The sequence below is a fragment of the Protopterus annectens genome, chromosome 5.part1 (assembly GCF_019279795.1).
Source record: "Protopterus annectens isolate FY-2018-M chromosome 5.part1, PAN1.0, whole genome shotgun sequence".
Taxonomy (NCBI): Eukaryota; Metazoa; Chordata; order Ceratodontiformes; family Protopteridae; genus Protopterus; species Protopterus annectens.
The window spans coordinates 475,374,662-475,395,381 of NC_056736.1; positions in this window are offsets into that span (position 1 = coordinate 475,374,662).

The window sequence follows — 20,720 nt, forward strand, 5'->3', positions numbered from 1 at the left end:
TTAATGCCGAAAATGTGATAAGAGACCTTGGGACACAGGTGGACAGTAGTCACTCCTTTGATAAACACATTGCCACAGTGGTCAGGAAATCCTTCTACATGGCTCATCTCATCACAAAAGGATTCTCATCCAGAAAAAAAGAGGTCACTGTTCCCCTCTACTCATCACTCATTAGACCCATTATAGAGTACAATGCCCCTTTTAGTATGTACCTCACAAGACATCTATAACAACTGGAAAGACTACAGAAATACGTCACAAAGAGGATTACTGGCCTCAAGCAGATGCCCTATGCAGACCGTCTCAAAAAACTACAGCTTTACTCCATCGCATATCGCCTACTCAGGGGTGATCTCTGCCTCACATACAAAGCTATGTCAAACCCAGAGCTGTTGGACATGCTCCACTTAAAGAAATCCCAATCCCTCCGAGCTACATGCTCTATGGACCTAAACCTTGTCACCACAATAAACAGAACATGCTGGAGGGATAGATTCCTGTCCCAGAGACTTCCCATACTCTGGAACAGACTACCTATCTATGTCAAACAGAGCTCCTCGTTAGCACTCTTCAAGAAATATCTTGATGATTGGATGGGAAAGGGGAAATTCACCCCAGGGATCACTTCTGTGCCTCTGCTCGACAGGGGCACAGGAAAATAATTTTCTTGGTTGGCAAAAGCCAGGGTACATTTTTTGGCTAGGCTTATATAGGCCCTAGGGCCAATAGCCTAGTACCTACCTATGAACCTATGAAGTAGTGATCCTTCAGTACAAGCTGCATTATGGAGATATAATGGGCATGTAACACCCCTTTTTAAAATTATAGCAGATTGCTGTGCTGAAAAATATCCTACAGAAATGGACTGGCCTTCTAATGATAGGCCATGGTATACATTACAAGATGCTATTCAAAGAATTAAGGAAGAGGCAATGAAAACTGCCTTACTTGTAGGGTCCGCTGATACATTATTACAAAATGCTTTAACAGTCTCTGTTAGAAATAGGATTATTCAGTTAGCCCCTCTGGCTTATAAAACAGTGAAGCTAACATATTTAATTAGCGAGACAGGAAGTGCTATTTCTCAAGTTATTGAGGGATTGCAGCAGCTGGGAGAGCTAGGAGAATGGGGACCAACACAGTTAAATAATGATAGACGTGAAAATAAAAGTGCTGGACATAAAGGAGCTCGAGTGCCCTGAAAAGATATGTTTGGTGCGTTATTGAAAGATGGGGTTTCAAAGGATATGATTGATGGTATAGACACTCCAGTAATGTGGGAGATGTACAAAAAACGAGGTTTGACTAAGAAAGGCAGGCAAACCCGGAATGTAGAAAAATGGGAGGAGTATGTAGCAGACAGTAAAACTGAAAATACGGAAGAAGGTTCAGCAGTTCCCTCTGCTCCACCTGCGATGTATCCTGAATTGTCAGATTTACATTTCAATTCGGAAATTGGCCAAGCTCCAGTAAGTGGATGGACTCGGCAGGATTTTAGACCATATGTAGACTTCAGAATAAAATCCAAGCAGGTACTAAGAAATCTTCGGTTCCACCAATAAGTGCCCACAACTGCCAAAAGATGATAAATCCACAATTTATTGACAAATGACAACAACAGAACGATACTAAACGCACTGTTAGACACTAAAACCACTTAAAACACAATGAATGCAGTACAATGTTAAGCGCTTTCAGCCAAATCAGCTGGCTATTTATTTACTTATTTATTAATTAATTATTTAGTACTTAGTATTTTTGAACAGTAACAATTCTTGTATTTATTAACTTGTAATAATATTTTAGCCCTTACTTACACACAAGTATTTTATTATATTTTCCTTTTATTTCCCTATTTTATTTTAGTAGTTCTTATTATTATTATTTTCAGTTATTTAATTCTTTATATATATATATATATATATATATATATATATATATATATATATATATATATATTATATATATATATATTTATAGCAATATTTGATTGTATTAAGGCAACAATAAATAATGTCCAAAAAGGATAAGTCATAATGAAATAACAATTGAGTTTTTAAAAAGTATATATACATTTTCTATTAAGTTTCCTTTTTAAATACATCACTTCAGTTTGATGATATATTAATGTCTATTAATGAACTTTAAGTTTATATACGTAACATATGGTTAATATAACTTTAAGGAATGTGATATGGATTTTGGCGCCAATGAAGTTATTTAAACAGCGTAACAGTAATACGCTTTAGTTCTGATGAAGGCCAGCTGATTTGGCTGAAAGCGCTTAACATTGTACTGCATTCATTGTGTTTTAAGTGGTTTTAGTGTCTAATAGTGCATTTAGTATCGTTCTGTTGTTGTCGTATGTCAATAAATTGTGAATTTATCATCTTTTGGCAGTTGTGGGCACTTATTGGTGGAACCGAAGATTTCTTAGTACCATATGTAGACTTGACAATATTCTGGAAAAATAAAAATGAACAACAGGTCCGAGCTCTAATTGATACTGGAGCGGAGGCCTCATTAATTTATGATAATCCGAGTTTATTCAAAGGGTGACAAGTTACTATTACAGAACTTGGTGGAAAACAAATTAAAGCTGTTCAGACGATGTTAGAAATGAAAATATGTCGATTGCCAAAGCAAAAGTACTCTGTCTTAATAGTACCTGTCCCTGAATACATAATAGGAATTGACATTTTAAAGGGTTTGACATTGAATTTATCAGATGGACAGTATCAATTTGGCATTATGCCATATTTTTCAGTCAAAGCTACAGTAGGAAAAGTTAAAATGTCACCCATAGAATTACATTCAGCAATGAAGGTAATTAGTTTAAAGCAATATAGAAATCCTGGGGGGCATAAGGAGATAGGTGAAACAATTCAGGATTTATTCAATGCAGGTGTCTTAAAAACTACTACAACAGAATGGAATAACCCAGTTTGGCCTGTCAAAAAGTTGGATGGGTCTTGGCAAATAACAGTAGATTACTGGGAATTGAATAAATATACTCCACCACTGAAAGTGGCAGTTCCAGATACAATTACATTAATAGAAAATATACAGAAACACCAGGGTACTTGGTATGGAGTAATAGACTTAGCAAATGCTTTCTTTACCATACCAATTGCAGAAAAGAATTATGCTCAATTTGCTTTTACCTGTCAGGGACGACAATATACATTTACTCGGTTACCACAAGAATATTTTCATAGTCCTACTATCTGTCACAAAATAGTGGCAGAACATTTAGACAAAATAAGGTTACCTCAGAATATGCAAATTTAAGATTACATTGATGATATTCTCATTCAGGGAAATTCTGAACAAGAAGTGAGTGAGTATTTACAAATGGTAATTAATCACATGAGAACAAAGGGCTGGGAAATAAATCCCAACAAGATTCAGGGACCAGCTCAAACTGTAAAATTTTTGGGAATTCGGTGGCATCAGGGACATAGAGAAGTTTTACAGAAGGCAAAACAAAAGATTTTAGAATTTCCAACCCCTCGGGATAAAACAGAGGCACAGCGCTTTATAGGATTATTTGGATTTTGGAGACAGCATAGTCCTCATTTAAGTCAAATACTTTCCCCAATTTACAAGGTGACTAGGAAGAAATATGAGTTTGTTTGGAGGGCTGATCAGCCGAAAACATTTGAGCAAGTGAAGCAGGCTATTCAAAAAACATTAGATTTATGGCCCTTACAGGATGGGGAAGTAGAGCTACACGTATTCGTACAGGATCATTATCATACCTCTCAACTTGGAAACATCAAAAATCTGGACAAGGCCCATGAAAAATAGGTACAAATCTGTACGCTGATTAACATCTAATTTGCATACATAATTATGTAACCCCACCCACTCTAGTGGAATTGTGGCATACCAACTTTCAAACGCAAACTGAAGAACAGACGACCAAAATATGGCCCCAGAGCTCAGACCTTGTAGTAAATAGTAACCATTTTTTTTTAAATGTGTAGCAATGAATGATCACTGGGAAGGGAGAAGAACCTTACATCTACAAAGAAAGTAGAAAGTGCCTGTTGCCCTTGAGAAATAACTTGCCTATGTTGCATTAAAAAAGTAATAAGCTAGTAATATTGCTGCAATAGGGAATGGATGGTAAACTGATAACAGGTTCATTATTTACTAGGCATCTCTGCCAAAGAGGACATTCTCAAAACTACAACACCCACCCCCTTTAAAAGTACAACACAGTATAGTATCAGCAATCCATCTACATACTGAGGGAGTAGAACCCACAACCTTCTGCATCAAAAGCAAGTGTTCTACCTGTTGTGCTACTGAAATAAACAGACTTCGTATAAGCAGCACTACACTGCTCTCCCCCTGAACTATGCAGCACAAAAAATCTGGAAAAAGCCAACATTTATTGAGGGGGGGGGGGCAAAGGCCCATAACAGGGGACACGTTTTAAAGATTGCTTGTATAATCTTATAAAAGTTGCCAGAATAAAATGTTTTGCGTTACCATGCGTTTTCTGAAAATAGGAAGACAAACTTAAATGGCTATCATTTAGTGAATTCATTTCTCACTAATTTGCTAGAAAACCACAAATATTAAGAGGAACATACCAAAGAAACATTGAAAACAAGTGGTGGTGTGGGTTTGGTTATACAACAAAACAGCATCCAGATTTTCCATTTTTAAACTATATGACAGCCACTCAGTTTATTCTAAAGTCAGATTGGCAGCAAATCTACTTTTACCCAGCTTATGCTAATACCTTGGTATTGTCAAACCTCGGTGTCTGAGCAAGGCCCTCAATAATGAGATCAAAGTGCATTACATACACAGTGTACATGGGCCTGTAATGTCATCTGAAAGCAGTGAAACTAAGAATACATTTTTAAAACAAACATCCATGGTGTAATAGGAATGATGTACTGCAAGGCAGTGTGGTTTGTGGTTGGATTTGCTCCCTTTAGCTAGAGTGTTTAATCCATTAATATTTGTCCTCAGACCCAAATCACCCAAACCTTAACATCGAGGAGAAAATCCCACTGTAATTTCTGTCCTTATTAAAGATCACGTGTACAATATACAATTTTAAAAATGTGTACATGGAAGAAATGCAATGCCACAGCTGTATAGGACACTCGAGGTTAATATATGTGCAATGTTAATTTGTACTATTTTGTATAGTGTTAGAAAATGTTAATTAAATATTGTATACCTTGTAGCAGAGATTACTACAAAATGTGCTACTGTATTAAACAGGACTTGGTAAATTACTGCATAAACTGATATGACAAAATTGTGCATACAACAGTGAGGTTACTACATGCTGCCTATAGGAAAATATCACTTTTTATGTTGAAAGTACTTTCAGTGAAAATCGGTATATATTTTTCACAATCTTACTATTTTAAGTGATGTGAAAAACATAGACTATTACAAAGCAGTGTACACTTTTTGGGAGATTAGGACTACTTCAGCTTCAATCCAAAGAAAACATTCAGCATATACATTTCTGTCAAGTGAATTACAATTGTCCACATTCCAATGGTATTTAGATTTTTGTGTCCAGCCAACAAAGTTTTTATATAATACATTACTTGAAATAATGGAATTCCTGCCTAGAAGAAAAAAAAAAGAAAATTCAGAAAATGCATTATGGGCCATTGTAGTCAAGGATGATAGAAATTCAGGCTAACCTCGATCAATGCATGGATAAATGAAAGTAGTACTGCTATTGTTCCAGTGAACAAAAATATTTAGAATACTAACTCCATGACTAGAACATAACACAAAGTAGGAAAATATAGTAGCCAAAAGAATTCTGCAATAACCAGTAAGCACTATTTACATTCAAGAAGATAAAATACGGAACACACCCACCCTTATCTTCAGCAGCATTAATAGATGGCTGTTTAACTTTGCATCAAGGATAAAATACAGAACACACCCCACCCCTACCTTCAGTCGCATTAACAGACAGCTATTTAACTTTGCATTAAGGATAAAATACAGAACCTGCATTAACGGCTAACTTTGAAGAAGAAAAAATACAAGACAGCTGTTAAACTAACTTTGCAGCGGCATTAAGGATAAAATACAGAACTTGCAGCAACAACAGACTTTCAAGAAGATAAAACACACACCTTCAGTAGCATTAATGGCTGATAGACTAATTTTACAACATCCACGAACTTTCAAGAAGATACAGAACCCGCAGCAGCATTAACGGACTTAGTCACACACACATTAACAGTTGTTTAAACTAACTTTGCAGCAGCATTAACGGACTTAGTCACACACACATTAACAGTTGTTTAAACTAACTTTGCAGCAGCATTAACGGACTGATAAACTAACTTTGCAACAGCATTAACAGACTTGGAAGAAGATAAAATGCAGAACCTGCAGCAGCATTAATGGACTAAGTCACACACACATCCTTCGGTAGCACTAATGGCTGTTAAACTAACTTTACAGCAGCATTAACGGACAGTTTAACTTTGCAGCAGCATTATCGGACTTACAAGAAGATAAAGCGGCAGCATTAATGGACTTAGACACACTTTGCCAAATAAAATACAGTTCTTCTCGGACATGCACGCACCCCAGACACACACACCTTACCTGTAAATAATTCCCATCCCAGCAAAGTCCCAAGCCAGCAGGGAAAACGGGTCGGCAGCAGATTTAAAGCAAAGTCCCAAGCCAGGCGCCAGCACATTAAGTCCCAAGCCAACAATGAAAACAGCAGGAGCCAGCCCAGCAGATTTAACCTCAAAGCCAGCATTCTTCTCTCGGAAGCAGTTTCAGTCCAAAACGGCATTCTCTCAGCAGCAGCAGTAACGTCTTCACTCACTCTTCAGTTATTTTCAAATTCTTCTCGGCAAAGCACTTCCCGCCTGCTCACAGCCAGCCGGAAATGATGATGTGAGCTCCTTGAGCTCAATTCCGACTGGCTGGTAGTGCTGACGGAGCTGACATCATCACGCACGTGATGACATCAGCTCTGACAGTGCGAAAATTAAAAAAGAAAAAAAGAAAAGGAAAGAAATCGGAAATGAAGGGGTGCCACTCGGGAATTGTGGCACCCCTTAATTTGGACCCCAAAACTTGGTAAAAACCGAGTAATTCGGGACGGTTGGGAGGTCTGATCATTATGCTAATTGGAGCCTTTGTCAAAAATAGGAATCAAAGCGGGTGCCACTAGGATTCTGGACTCGGAGATTACCAGATGCAGGGGAAAGATATTCTCCTTTGAAAAGCAATTGCAAGCATGTTACTGGGCACTTGTAGATACTGAACCAATTACAATAGGACATACTATGCTTTTGCGACCAGAGATACCTATAATGCAGTGGGTGACAAGTTCACCCAAGACACATAGAATAGGTCATGTGCAGGAAGCAAGCATTATCAAATGGAAATGGTATATTCATTATAGGGTAAACCTGGAATTAATGAAATAGCAATGTTTCATGAAAAGGTGGCTCAAATACCAATAGATCAACAACTATCTGTTACTGACAAGGCTAAACCAGTCAGTGAGTCTCCAGTAAAATGGGGGATGCCATATATGCAGGTACCACTAGAACAACATGTTTGGTTTACTGATGGGTCAGCAAAATATGTAGGAAATAAAAAATGTTGGAAGGCTGTATCTTGTAATCCAGTGACTAAAAAAATGTTAACATCTTCAGGGAGTCGCAAAAGTAGTTAGTATGCAGATTTATATGCTGTATATCAAGCATTGAAACAGGAGATGCCAGGTACATGTCATATTTATACTGACTCTTAGTCAGTGACAAATGGGTTAGCAACCTGGTTGCCTACCTGGCAGAAAAATGATTGGAAAATTCATTCAAAAGAAATTTAGGGAAAAGAATTATGGCAATCAGTTTGGAAAATAATAAATCAACGTACTGTAACAGTTTATCATGCTGATGTGCATTGCTATGCAGATTCTCTAGAATAATGGTTTAATTCTGTTACAGATGAACAAACAAGAATTTCAAAAGCTAATATACCAGATGACTCTGAGCAAATGAGGATGGCAAAATGAGCACATCAGAAGTGTGGACATCTGGGAGAAAAAGCCACAAACAAGAAGAATTGCACTTTCATTAGATCTAATTAAAACTGTTATATTACAATGCCCAATATGTCAGCATACCCAACAAAGATCCATATCTCATGCAGTTCAGGGACATATTGGATGAGGAAAGTTGCCAGGACAGATATGGCAAATTGATTATGTTGGTACTTTACCATTAAATAAAGGTTGTCAGTATATATGTACAGCAGTAGATACTTATTCTGGGTGTCTTATTGGATTTTCATGTCGACGAGCGACACAGGTAAGTACTCTAAGAACCTTAGATTTAATAATTTTGTATTATGGAATGCCTTTGCAAATACAAAGTGATAACGGTTGTCATTTTAAGGGGAAAATGGTACAGGATTTTGCAAAACAGCATAATATTAAATGGGTATTTCATATACCCTATTACCCGCAGGCAGCAGGGTTAATTAAAAGAATTAATGCCTTACTTAAAGATCAATTAAGAAAATTAGGAAATGGGACTCTGCAAAATTAAAAATATAATTTAAATATGGCATTACAGATTTGAAATAATAAACCGATTCAGAAACAGAAACACCATTAATAAAAATGTTAACTGCAGCATTGCAAATCAAACCATATGCGACCATTAAAACAATTATATATTGGGAAACTCAAGCAGGTGCATTAGCTCCTACTAGAGCTACACCTGAGACTGCAGGATTGAGTTTATATTCAATGAATGCTTGAAAAATACCGTCAAGGTCAGTTCAACGGATTGAGACTGGAACTGAAAGACAAATTCCAACAAAGCATTTTGGTTGAATAGTACCTCAATCAACACTTGCTTTGAAAGGTGTTCAGGTTGTGGATGGAGTTGTTGAAGCAGGTCACTAAGGGGAACTTAAAATTATTTTGTTAAATATTTTTGATAAAAATGTTCTTGTATGGAAAAAGGATAGGGTAGCCCAAATATTTATTGTACCTGTGTTAGGCGGCACCTTCACCAGAGGGCAATCACTGCCTGTTGCTGCCTTCGAGGGGGAACAAATATCCAGTACGCATGAAATCACTTCAGGTGCAAAAATATGGGTCCATGAACCCAATAAACAACCTGAACAAGGGAAGTAATTGCTACTGGGAATGATAATACTGTTTAAATTATTAAACCAAAAAAGAAAAAATGGGAATATATACCAGCAGACTGGTGTTATTTGTGAGAATAATCATACTACTTTTCTTTAATTTCAGATTCCATTTCCAATGCTAATTGTTGCTGGTCTCTCATTGTATGGAGTCCCTTTGGCAGAGTGTGTAACACCAGGAGTAAGAGCAATTAAAATTAATTCAACGGTACTCTAGTGGGGGTGGGCTTCTAGTACATGAAATAAAATACAAAGACATTTTACCTGCCCTGCTGGACAAGGATGTCCTACTACCAATGTGACTTTTAAAGTAAATCTAACTATTTGGAGGGTAAGAAGTGGGCATCTTTATGTTCAGTTACTAGATGACAGACAATCTATGGTAATAATTCAAAATTCAACAAATGGATACCTAATACTAATTGGATAAAATTGTTTTCTGAAAAAACTAGATGCACAGATAATGTTTGTACAGGTTATATCATGAATTATAATGTCACAAATGCAAAAATAATGTGTCAATTCATAACTTTGCCATTGGTATTTGGATCTTCTGTGTATCCATTCCAGTATTGGCTACCCCACGTGAAAGAAAATTATATTGATTTCTCAAACCAAACGCACAAACTAGAACACTGTATTGAAACAATGAATGAACTTATATGTGGACAACATTCCCCTATATGTAAACCATGTTTTCTTCAACATTCCATCAATATTTGCAAGTGGACTGTATTACCTCCTACGTTTAACATGTTTGTAGAAATAGCACCACAATTTATATGCTTAGAGACAAACCAAACATTATTGTATGCTTTAACACATCCTTTTGTAGGCTGTTTAGGTAATGTAACTCATTTACATTGGCAGAATGAAACTTATGTCTTTTTTCCTGAAACACGTTAATGTATTTCATACCTGATTACCAGACAAACTGAAATATCATAATTTGACATTTAGCTTAAATCTTTTACATACAGTTTTAAATAATACTCAACATCTTGAAAAACATTTACAGGCAGTAAATCATAGTATTTTACATCATAAAATGACAAGCATTATTATAGGGAATAAATTGGTTAGTTTAGCCAAGAAGACAAAATCTGATACTGCACATAATTGGTGGGATATATTTACTGGATGGTCAACATCTGGTACCAAATGATTAAACTGGTTAATACATCCAATATTAATTTTAATGATTATTTTAATTCTGTTGACATTTTGGAATTGTGGCATAACTTATTGTGTTTATAACAAGGCAAATACAGTTTTAAATGTCGGATATAAGTAAGTCAATAGTCAAGGGGCCGAATGTGATACGAATGTGATACGAAAGAAGGGAACATTGAGAGAGTGTGATTATTTGACTGTTGCCTCACTGTATCTCAATATTCTTTTTATTCTTTTTAATTCTTTTTAATATACAGAATGATGTTAAGTTCCGAAACATTCTAACCTTTTGAGCAGGCATAAGAAATGATGTTCTGTTCCGGAACAGTCTGATTATTTCAGCAAGTTACATTTGATTACGAAACATAACTTATTTACTAGTTTTGGTTATGAAACATGACTTGCCTGGATTTTTCTAGTAATGTACTAAAACTTGCAAGGTTATTGGAATATTCCAGTGTAGCATTTGAAATTTGCACAATCATTATACTTGGCAGGATTTGCTGTTCCTTCTGGGGTGGGTGTCCAACACCACAGAATGCTCTAGCAAGATCCAGCCTACACTGGAAAAGTACTGATTCTCATGACTTGTGGTAAACAACGTGGTTATATATATAGATGGGATTTTCCACACTCAGGCAGAAGCCATACCTGTGGAATGGACACACTTCCAAAGACTATTTTCCCGATGAAGACTCCTGCCTGACTGAAGTGGGGCTTCCCAGTCGAGACTGAATACAGGATGAAGCTTTCTCTTTATCGGTGATGTATAATTTTCTTTAAATGTATTGTCTAATTCTATTTACTATTGAATTCTCTGTTTTAGTAGAATAGAGTAAAGCTGCTTTTCTGTTTTAAATAGACAAGTAGAGTTTATTAGCTTGTTAATTTTCTGTGTGTCAGTAAAAATAAAAGTTTGTATAAGTTAACTTTTGGTGTATAGTGTTTTATTTCAAATCCTGCTCATTAGGCAATACACCTGCTCACCAGTTTGAGGTATGACATTGGCACTGGTGAGATCACGGGCGAGATGGTCCCAGGCTTCTTCTTTGTATTGAGAACCGTGGTACTCGCCCTGCAGCAGTTTCTGGTCATGGTTTTTAACAAGGAGTCCTGCCATGACTCTGGACTCCTGGATGCCCCAGCGCTGCACCTGAAAGTGCACACCCTCTCCCATAATAGTCATAGTGCCTATAGGAGGAAGATGCAATCAGTTATGAGATGTTATTACTGCCTGTTGGGTTTAAATAGAGCAGATTTCCCACACTTTGCCTTGATTGGATGGTTTTGAAAATGCTAAGCTATGGGCAAACCTGCTTACCTGAGGTTGGCATTGCTTAAAGGGGTATAACAATGGGCAAACTGAATTAGCTGGCCTACACATTGCTTACACCTACTAAGCTGGGCTGTGCAATGCTTAGCATTGCTTAATTTTTAATTTGCATACTATTTGCTGTTTGGCATTGATTTATTATTCATTACATGTTATATATGTGTTTGGTATCCATGATTCATGTGTACGCAGGTCCTTGTGTTTATTAGGGGATTTCAACACTTTATTACAATGACACCTCACATCTGGGCTTAATGCAGTACTCCATTTCACTTATTTATGTTATGTAGTAGGTTATAGAACATAAAACTGTATATAGATTCCTTTCACATTCTAAGTCTGATTTTCCTACAATGAGGATCTGTTTGGTGATACCTCAATCTTATGTACGGCTTAGTGGTTAACTACTGTGACTATAGTGTACTGGGTCCTAGGTTCAAGACCTGCACGGGCTATTTATTTTGTTTCTGAGCAGAACAGCTGCTGTTGCATACAGAGTGATAAGGCACTTTTAAGCAATTGTAAGAGGGTTTGCATGAAGGTAAGCAATGCTAACCTTCAGTTAAATATGCTTACAGAGAGTTAGCTTCAATATTGCTTAACCTGTGTGCGCATTGCTTACCCCCCCATGCAAACAGGCTTAAACCCACTTACTACTGCTTAAATATGCTTACTCTTGCTTAATAATGCTTACTTCTGCTTAACCCCACAATAATTTAGACAGTAATGTAAAATGTTTCTTGGGAAGGTAGTGGATTTGGACACTCTATAGAGTTATCATTCATTACACATTGGGCCGGATTCACGATGGCTTGCACGGAGTCTAAGAGTAGAGTAAGACTCCATGCAGCCATCATGTCCGACGAGCGATCCAGGAACAGCCTGTAGGGGTGTGTAAGAGAGCTCCTAAAATGGCTCTTACACGGACAGAGCTGGGACATGCAAATCACCTCAATTGCAGGTGAAAGGCATGCAGATGAGGTAGATTTGTGATTCAGGAAACCCGAACCTGTCCGCGTAAGAGCAGTGTTATTTGTAGAAATGTACTCAGTTGACAACTGAGTACCGTTCTGCAAATAGCAAAACGGAGCCGTGACAGCTCCAAATAAAGGTTGCATCCAGTGCAGGAAGCATGCCAATGGCCAAATATACGGCCATTGGAAATGTTCCCTGATGCCAAATTAAAATAAAAATATTTTTTTTTACACCAATTTCCGATGTTTAAGCATAGCAAATGGGCTGCGCTCTAAAACACAGAATACTAAAACTTATAACCCACAAATGTGGATTTTATTGAAATTGTTAATGTACAATGCAAGGGAATGGCAGGCTGAAGACAACATGGCCAACGAGTAGAGGATGCTAAGGGGGGAAGCTCAGTCTAAGACATGTAACCAAGCATTAGCAGGCAAGCCTATGTAAATGAGTGTTAGGATAGTGAATCGCTAGTTTACATAGCAAATGAGCAGTCAGTGGAGTGTAGGAGTAGGATATGGGGAGTAACAGAGTAGAAGATAGGCGACATCACGAAGCGGGTATGTTCGAAAGAAGTGAAGCTCATTGGAGCAGAGTGGCATGTGTCTGCTGTCAGTTAGACATCATGGAAAGAGGTGTGTCAACAGGTAGGCTAGGGAAAGCCAAGAAATGGAAGGTGTATACCATGGATGACACCAAAGTTTCTTGCTGAGCGTGCATGCGCATGTGTGCACGTATGTAAACCCGAGTAAGACAGAGTGCACACGTGTAAGTGTGAGTGCGTGCGTTTAAGCCGGAGTATGCATGTATAAGGCTGTGTAAAGAGTTGTAAGCGCGTTTGCGCTGGTGTGCGCACGTGGTAACCCGAATAAGCAACTTGTAGTCCGTGTAAGCATGTGTGCGTGCGTGTCAGCTGCTGTGCACGTGTTTGCGCTTGTGTGTGCGGTGCTTCCCCCTGAGGAAACAGAAAGGAAAAAGGAAGCACATCAAACAGTAGGAAGCTACCAGGGAGTACTAGCAGAGCTAGCAGGTGAAAACAATCAGAATCAGGCAATTACACAGGCAGTACACTAACCCAGCCCAGCCTAGCACTTAAAACTCTGCCAAAAAACAGTCCATTATGTTTCTCACAACAGACACTGCAGTAAGCTAATAGAAGTGAAAACTGAAACAACTTTACTGAGATAAAGAAATGTTAGGGGCTGCTGTTGCTGTTATAAGGCGACATATGCAATATGCTGAGGGTGGTGACAATGGAAATGCTGCTGGACAACCCACAGTGAGGAGACAGAGAAGAGTGTACAGGCCCAGGGTAACCTACCAGGGGTTACATGAGCTGGAGATAGTGGAGTGCTATAGAGTGGGCAGAGACCTCCTGCAGCAAATTGTTGAGCTGTGCAGGCCACACCTCACACGCAGAACCAACAGAGGGGAACCCATCCCAGTGGAAACCAAGGTATGTCTTGGCCTAAGAATATTAGCAACAGGTACCTTCCAGAGACCAACTGGTGATATGATGGGGATATCACAGGCATCAGCATCCAGGGTACTACATCAGTTCCTGGATGCCATGTCAGCACATGTCGGTGATCATGTATATTTCCCCAATTCCCGTGAGGTATTGGCCAGCAATATGCATCTCTTCCAGCAAATAGCAGAATACCCTGAGGTAGTGGGTGCAATAGACTGCACGCACATATGCATCAAAGCACCAGCCGGTGAGCGGGGTAGGGTCTACTTCAACGGCAAGGGCTTCCCCTCCATCAACTGCCAGGTCATGTGTGATGCCCAGGGCATAATACTGAATGTGTGTGAAAGCTGCCCTGGAAGCTACCATGATTCCCATATCTGGCATCTGATGCAGCTGTACCAGACATTTGCCAATGGGGACATCCCACATGGTCACCTAGTGGGGGATGCTGGCTATGCACTGGAGCCGTGGCTGATGACACCCATCAGAAATGCACACACACCTGAACAGGAATGCCATAATGAGGCACACGCACAAACACATAATGTAATAGAGCGTGTGTTTGGGCTGCTCAAGTCACGGTTCCGGTGCCTGGACACATCTGGAGGTGCCTTGCAGTACTCACCAACTACATGTACCCAAATTGTCATGGTATGTGCTATGCTACATAATATGATCCTGCAAAAACAGCTGCAGCAGGACCAGCATAGGCCTGGGCCAAACAGCCCCCCACCATTGCCAAGGCCATCACAGGCAGAGCGTGACTCGGAGGAGGAACAACCTGAGCCTGCCCCAGTAGACAGAAGGAGATGTGCCCAGTATGCTTTGGCCTTGGCAAAGAGGCAACGCATAGCACATACACTGGCTCAGTAGGAACTCTGGAAATGATACCCCTCTCTGACTCGCACATAAAGTAAAAGGGATGCCTAAGTTGACACTACCTGCTTCCAAACATGTGCAGGGAGTGTAGTATGTGCATCAGACATAGGCAGCCCTGCAGCACCACCTAAGGCATGAATGCCATGTGCTAAGCAATATAAAGCTGTGCTAAACAGCAATTACCATCATGTAGTATATGCAAACAAAATCGCACACACCAACTAGCTCAACTGTGGTCAATGTTCAGTAATATTGGGCAATGTCCAGCAATGTTGGTGAATATTGAGCAATGTCGGACAAGCCTGGTCTAAGTAGGGCATAGCTGAATAAAAGCCAATATGCTCATATTTGCTTAACAGGCCCTTAATCAGTCTGGTCTGCTCAGTATGAAAATATAAAGCAGTGATGGGCCTCAAACCCAGTATACTGTGCACTATAGCCAAAGCACTGAACCACTAAACCATGACAGTATTGCAGTGGTCCACCTGTATGACGGAATGTTAATAAGTCTATGCAAAGTATTCCATGGAAACAATGCAGGCACAGCATAATCCTTGTTGAGTTATGACACAAAGGTGAGTCCTGCAGTGAGAACAGAACCTGACTTCCAACACACACAGTATAAATGTTAATATTGGTCATGTTCGCACACATCAGCAAATGTAGTGGACCTCAGATAGCAACATACTGAAGGTTCACACTGGGCATGCTCACACACTTGAATAAATGAGACAAATGTCAGGCAACAAAACATATAATGTCAGAACTGGGCATGCTCACACACTTAGGCTATGTCTGAGTACAGCAGTGGGCCATGCATATCTGGCAGTTGCATGTGTTAACCCAGGAACCTGTCACTATACAGCAATCTGCCCTGTGCACACAGTTATATGACAACAGACACATCTATAATATAGTGGATCCCTGACATAATCAAATATGTTCTGCAGATACTTACGTTCTTCATGGAAACTGGTAAAGCAATAAACTGTGCATAAATATGTGTTGACATATGACGGAATGTCAATGTGTCCACAGATAGATCACACAAGGTAAGGATACTGAGGTCATGTTCAAGCTGTTGACAACTGCTGACCCACATGGACCATTCCTGGAATGGCATAAAAGAAAGTGTACACACATCATCATGTCCAGTCTGATTATGTCACCATCCTATAAATACAGCAGGAGAAGGGAAACCAGCTAGTAAAGCAAATAGCGTGCTGTGTTAGTGCACCTCTTTCTAGTATCATAACATAGTTAAGTAGGGGTTTGAATCCTGAAAACAGTGAGTGTGTGTGTGCAATTGTTTTTGAAAGGAGTGTCCTTTTTGGAGACTGTGAAAACACACTAAAAGAGGTACATTCCTCTTTGGAAAGACTGATGATGTCACCATCCTAGAAATACAGCAGGAGAAGGAAAACCAGCCAGCAAAGCAAATAGTGCACCGTGTTAATGCGTCTCTTTCCAGTATCATATAATAGTTGGGTGGGAGTGTGTGTATGTGTGCAGTTTCCTTTGAGAGGTGTTCCTTTTTGGAGACTGGGAAAACCCAGTAAAGGAGGTACATTCCTCTTTGGAAAGTCTGATGATGTCACCATCCTCCAAATACAGCAGGAGAAGAAAAACCAGTGAGGAAAACAAATAGTGTGCCATGTTAATGTGTCACTTTCTAGTATCATAACATTGTTAAGTAGGAGTTTGACTCCTGCAAATGCTGACTGTGTGTCTGTCACTGTTGGTCAACACGGTGTGAGTTTTGCTTTTACTATGGTATGAAATAGTATGATGACAATAGTAAGTGCATTGCAGACATCAGGTATCTGCGTGGCAAACATATATGTGTACATGTCCCCTCAATCAGTACATAGGTGTAAAGCCTGCATACTACATGAATACATTTGTTTCCATTGACAGGTTGTGCCGCTGCTACTCAGATCGTAGGTCACATATGTATGTATGTGACATGGCCATCCACTGTCGTGTTCTGTGACCAAGGTCATCTGTGGCACACACACCCATGACAGTTACTTAAGAGTAGTGTGAGTGAGGGTATATGGCTGGGGTATATGTCAGACATGGTCATACACAACAAAGTCTGCCAAGAATGGGCAGTTTTTATAGGTGTACGATTGCCTTGTGGATATGCATTCAGGCCTCTAATGTCTGTTGTACACCTTGGGACTCCACAAAACCTATGGATATGTGCATACGAAGGGACACATGACATAACATGGGTCTGTATGTACACAATGGTACATGTTGAGGGCTACCACTGGTGTGGTACTGATGGGATACTATGTATAGTACATGAGGATGACTTTGCCATAGTCAGCTTACTGCTATACAGCATGTATCACACAACAGGTATCTGTCTGTATGATACCCTTGTGTAGGATATGCGTCCCATCCAGGAAATGCATTGTAGACCATTCCATGCATTCCCAGATTTGGATGGACACATCCCTAGTGTGTCTGCATGCACCTAAGTGTGGTCACAGTAATGGGTGGTGGTCATCACCACTGGTTAGTGTTATAGTGTAGCACCGGAAGGATCCAATTGATACTGGGTTCCCTAGTACTGTCTGTCATTTGTCAGGACATCATCCAATGATTGCTTATAGTCATGCTGTTGAGGTTGTGTATACTACCAGACTGCAAATCATTGACTGATATCAACGGTATCACCCGCAGCATAGTGTCAACTTATGTCATACACATGTCTACCCATGTTAGTACATAACTATAGTAGAATGCATACTGGCCATTGAAAGATGCAATTGGATGTTAATAATGTGTACAACAGGGTATGCCACACATCCCATGTGTCCACTATGCACGTACATCCAGACAGTGCGCACCCACCATGTTCACAGATGTACACTTGCTAATCTGTAGTGCACACATCACAGACGTACTGTCCACTCGCTAACACATGCTGGCAACACATCACACATCAGCCAAGTGGCACATGGGTGGATAATACATACTCAGAACTAACAGTGGTGTAAACAATGTTACACTGACAAACAGAGCTTTGATGCATAATGTCTGCTCAGATATACCTACAAGGATGTAGTTGGACTTCCTTGTTGACAACTCACTATCATTGCTACACTGCTATAGTGTCTCCCTGTGCATCAGCACCATGTTAGCCTGTCCCTCCGTCGATAATGCAGATGACAGGAGGTGGCACAGGTATCATCATATGCACAGGGCCTTTTGTTGTTTGCCAGAGCCTCACATTGACCCATCCAATCGACATGTCTGTGTGTGTGTGTGTGTGTGTGTGTGTGTGTGTGTGTGTGTGTGTGTGTGTGTGTGTGTGTGGGACAACAGTACAGCATGGGCCAATGTTGATGTAATGTGTGTGTGTATGTGTGAGCCCTAGTTGTTTGCTTAATGTGTGTGTGTCTGCATGCACACAGCTCCACCACATGGCTGCCATATATGGTGGTTTGTGGGACAGCCACAGACTGTACCTGCTTGGCTGTACAGATCACTGTCTCTGGCCATGGACACAGTACCTGTGCCTGGCAGGGGTGCAACGGACGGTATCAGGTACCAACCCTGACTGGGTACTGTTATCAGAGGCAGAGGTATGATGACTGGACCCATGTCCCTGCTGGGACTGGCCAGAGCCACATGCACGTGGTCTACTGGGATGGACACTGGGGCTGGTACTGCCACTATGGGAGCAGCTGTGAGCTGTGGACCATCCGAGACCACTACTAGCTGTTGCTGGCATGCATCCGCGTCGATGTCGCAACCATCACACATGGTCTTGGCTTGAGGAAGACATGTTGTGGAGGGCATCTATTGTCTCCCCCCAACTTCTATCAATGACCTCTGTGTATGTCTGGATGGCACTGGCAAGGTCACGGATGCTGTCATTGATAGTGGTGTTATGTGTCCTCTTCACCCTAAGTCCCTGCCTGGTGTACTGTTCCATACGTGCCTGAGCCTGCATTACAGCCCGGAACATAGTGGTCGTCATAAGACCTGTGAGGGCATGCCTGCCAGGGGCAATACATCCAGTAGTGCTCCCCTGAGAACCCCTGGACCTCCACCTATGTGGTACCATTGCGGATCTACGGCTATGGCTGCTGTGAGGGGATGCATGTGCCATGGGTACCACACTCTCCTGGTCAATGCCAACTATATGCTGTCCCTCCCCTATGGCCATTGGTGGTGAGGGATGTAATGGCAGTATGAATGTGCACATAGATGGGGTTGAATGCTGTGTACTGTCGATTGGTGGACCAATGACAGACCATGTCAAATCTCCCTGTGCCAAAATACATGTTTCATCATCACCACTATCCGTGGCAGTGGCTTCAGGTCGCCTGCTGCTTTCGCCAAGCCTTACCTCAGCACCCGTGAGATGAAGACAGGAATCACACTTTACAGTCTGCACATGCACACATGCACACATGAACACATGGACACATGAACACAGGAACACATGAACACATGAACACATGCACATATGAACACATGAACACATGAACACATGCACACATGTACACATGCACACATGCACATATGAACCCATGTACACATGCACACATGCACACAGACACACAGGAACACAGGAACACATGCACACTCCTCACTACAGCAGATACACATGCACAACAGACTTCCAAATCATACTCAATACTGGTTGAAGGTGGGTGACAGTATCACAAGGCAAACAGTCACGCACACGTGTCAGCATGCAGAATAAGTGTTGCTCAAGTCCATGCAGTGCAAGTGTAGACAGCCATAGTTGATGACAGTGTACATGGCTATGGTGCATGTCTGTACATGTTCAGTGATTGCCTACACCCTGGAACACAATGTGTACAATGACACAACATTTCTGTTCAAGTATTATAAGCTCTGCAATGTCCTGTGCACCATCACACACATGTATACATACCATGGCTGCGTGTGTTATCTGTGTGTCACATGGATTTCCATGTCTGATTACAGTGTCTGTGTCTGCAGCAGATAATTGTGGACACAGGTGTAGCACATGCATGCTATGTACACACACGGGATGGGTGGTGCATGTATACGTGATGGAATACCAATCCTGGACATGGCCTTTATAACAGTATGGGGTGTAGTACCATTAGCCATCATCATCATGCATCATGTGGTCACTCAAGGCCACTAAAGTGTGCTAGACCACCGCCTAGCAAGCTGTACCTGAACCGCAGTGCCGTGGCTAAGTTCACAATTACACAGCCATGTTGCACAAGGGTGTGTGAGGTGTCCAATAGGGAGCTTTGCCTAACATGACTGTGTTATGTGTTGAGGAGTGTTGTACAGCCCCATGCTAGGCCCCTACCACTCAGGTATGGTATGTGTGGTATGTGGATGACATGTGGGATACTGAAGTGTGACCTGCCAGCGGGTGTCCGGTTACACTATGTGTAGCATGTTGAGGTGTACTGCGTATGACAAACATGTTATGTTGTGTACATGTGTATCAACTATGCCTATCCAATGTGCAGTACAGTGTTGCTTCATTTGTGTCTGATGCTCTGTGCATTGCATGTGAATGAGGCAGCTACTGACATTACTGAGATGTGTCACGTCCCACAGCAAACATACACAGCATGCATTATGCGTAGGTGTGTTATGTGTACATGGCCTACGCCTCACCTATGACATGCACAGTTCAATACCAAGTTTAATGTTTTA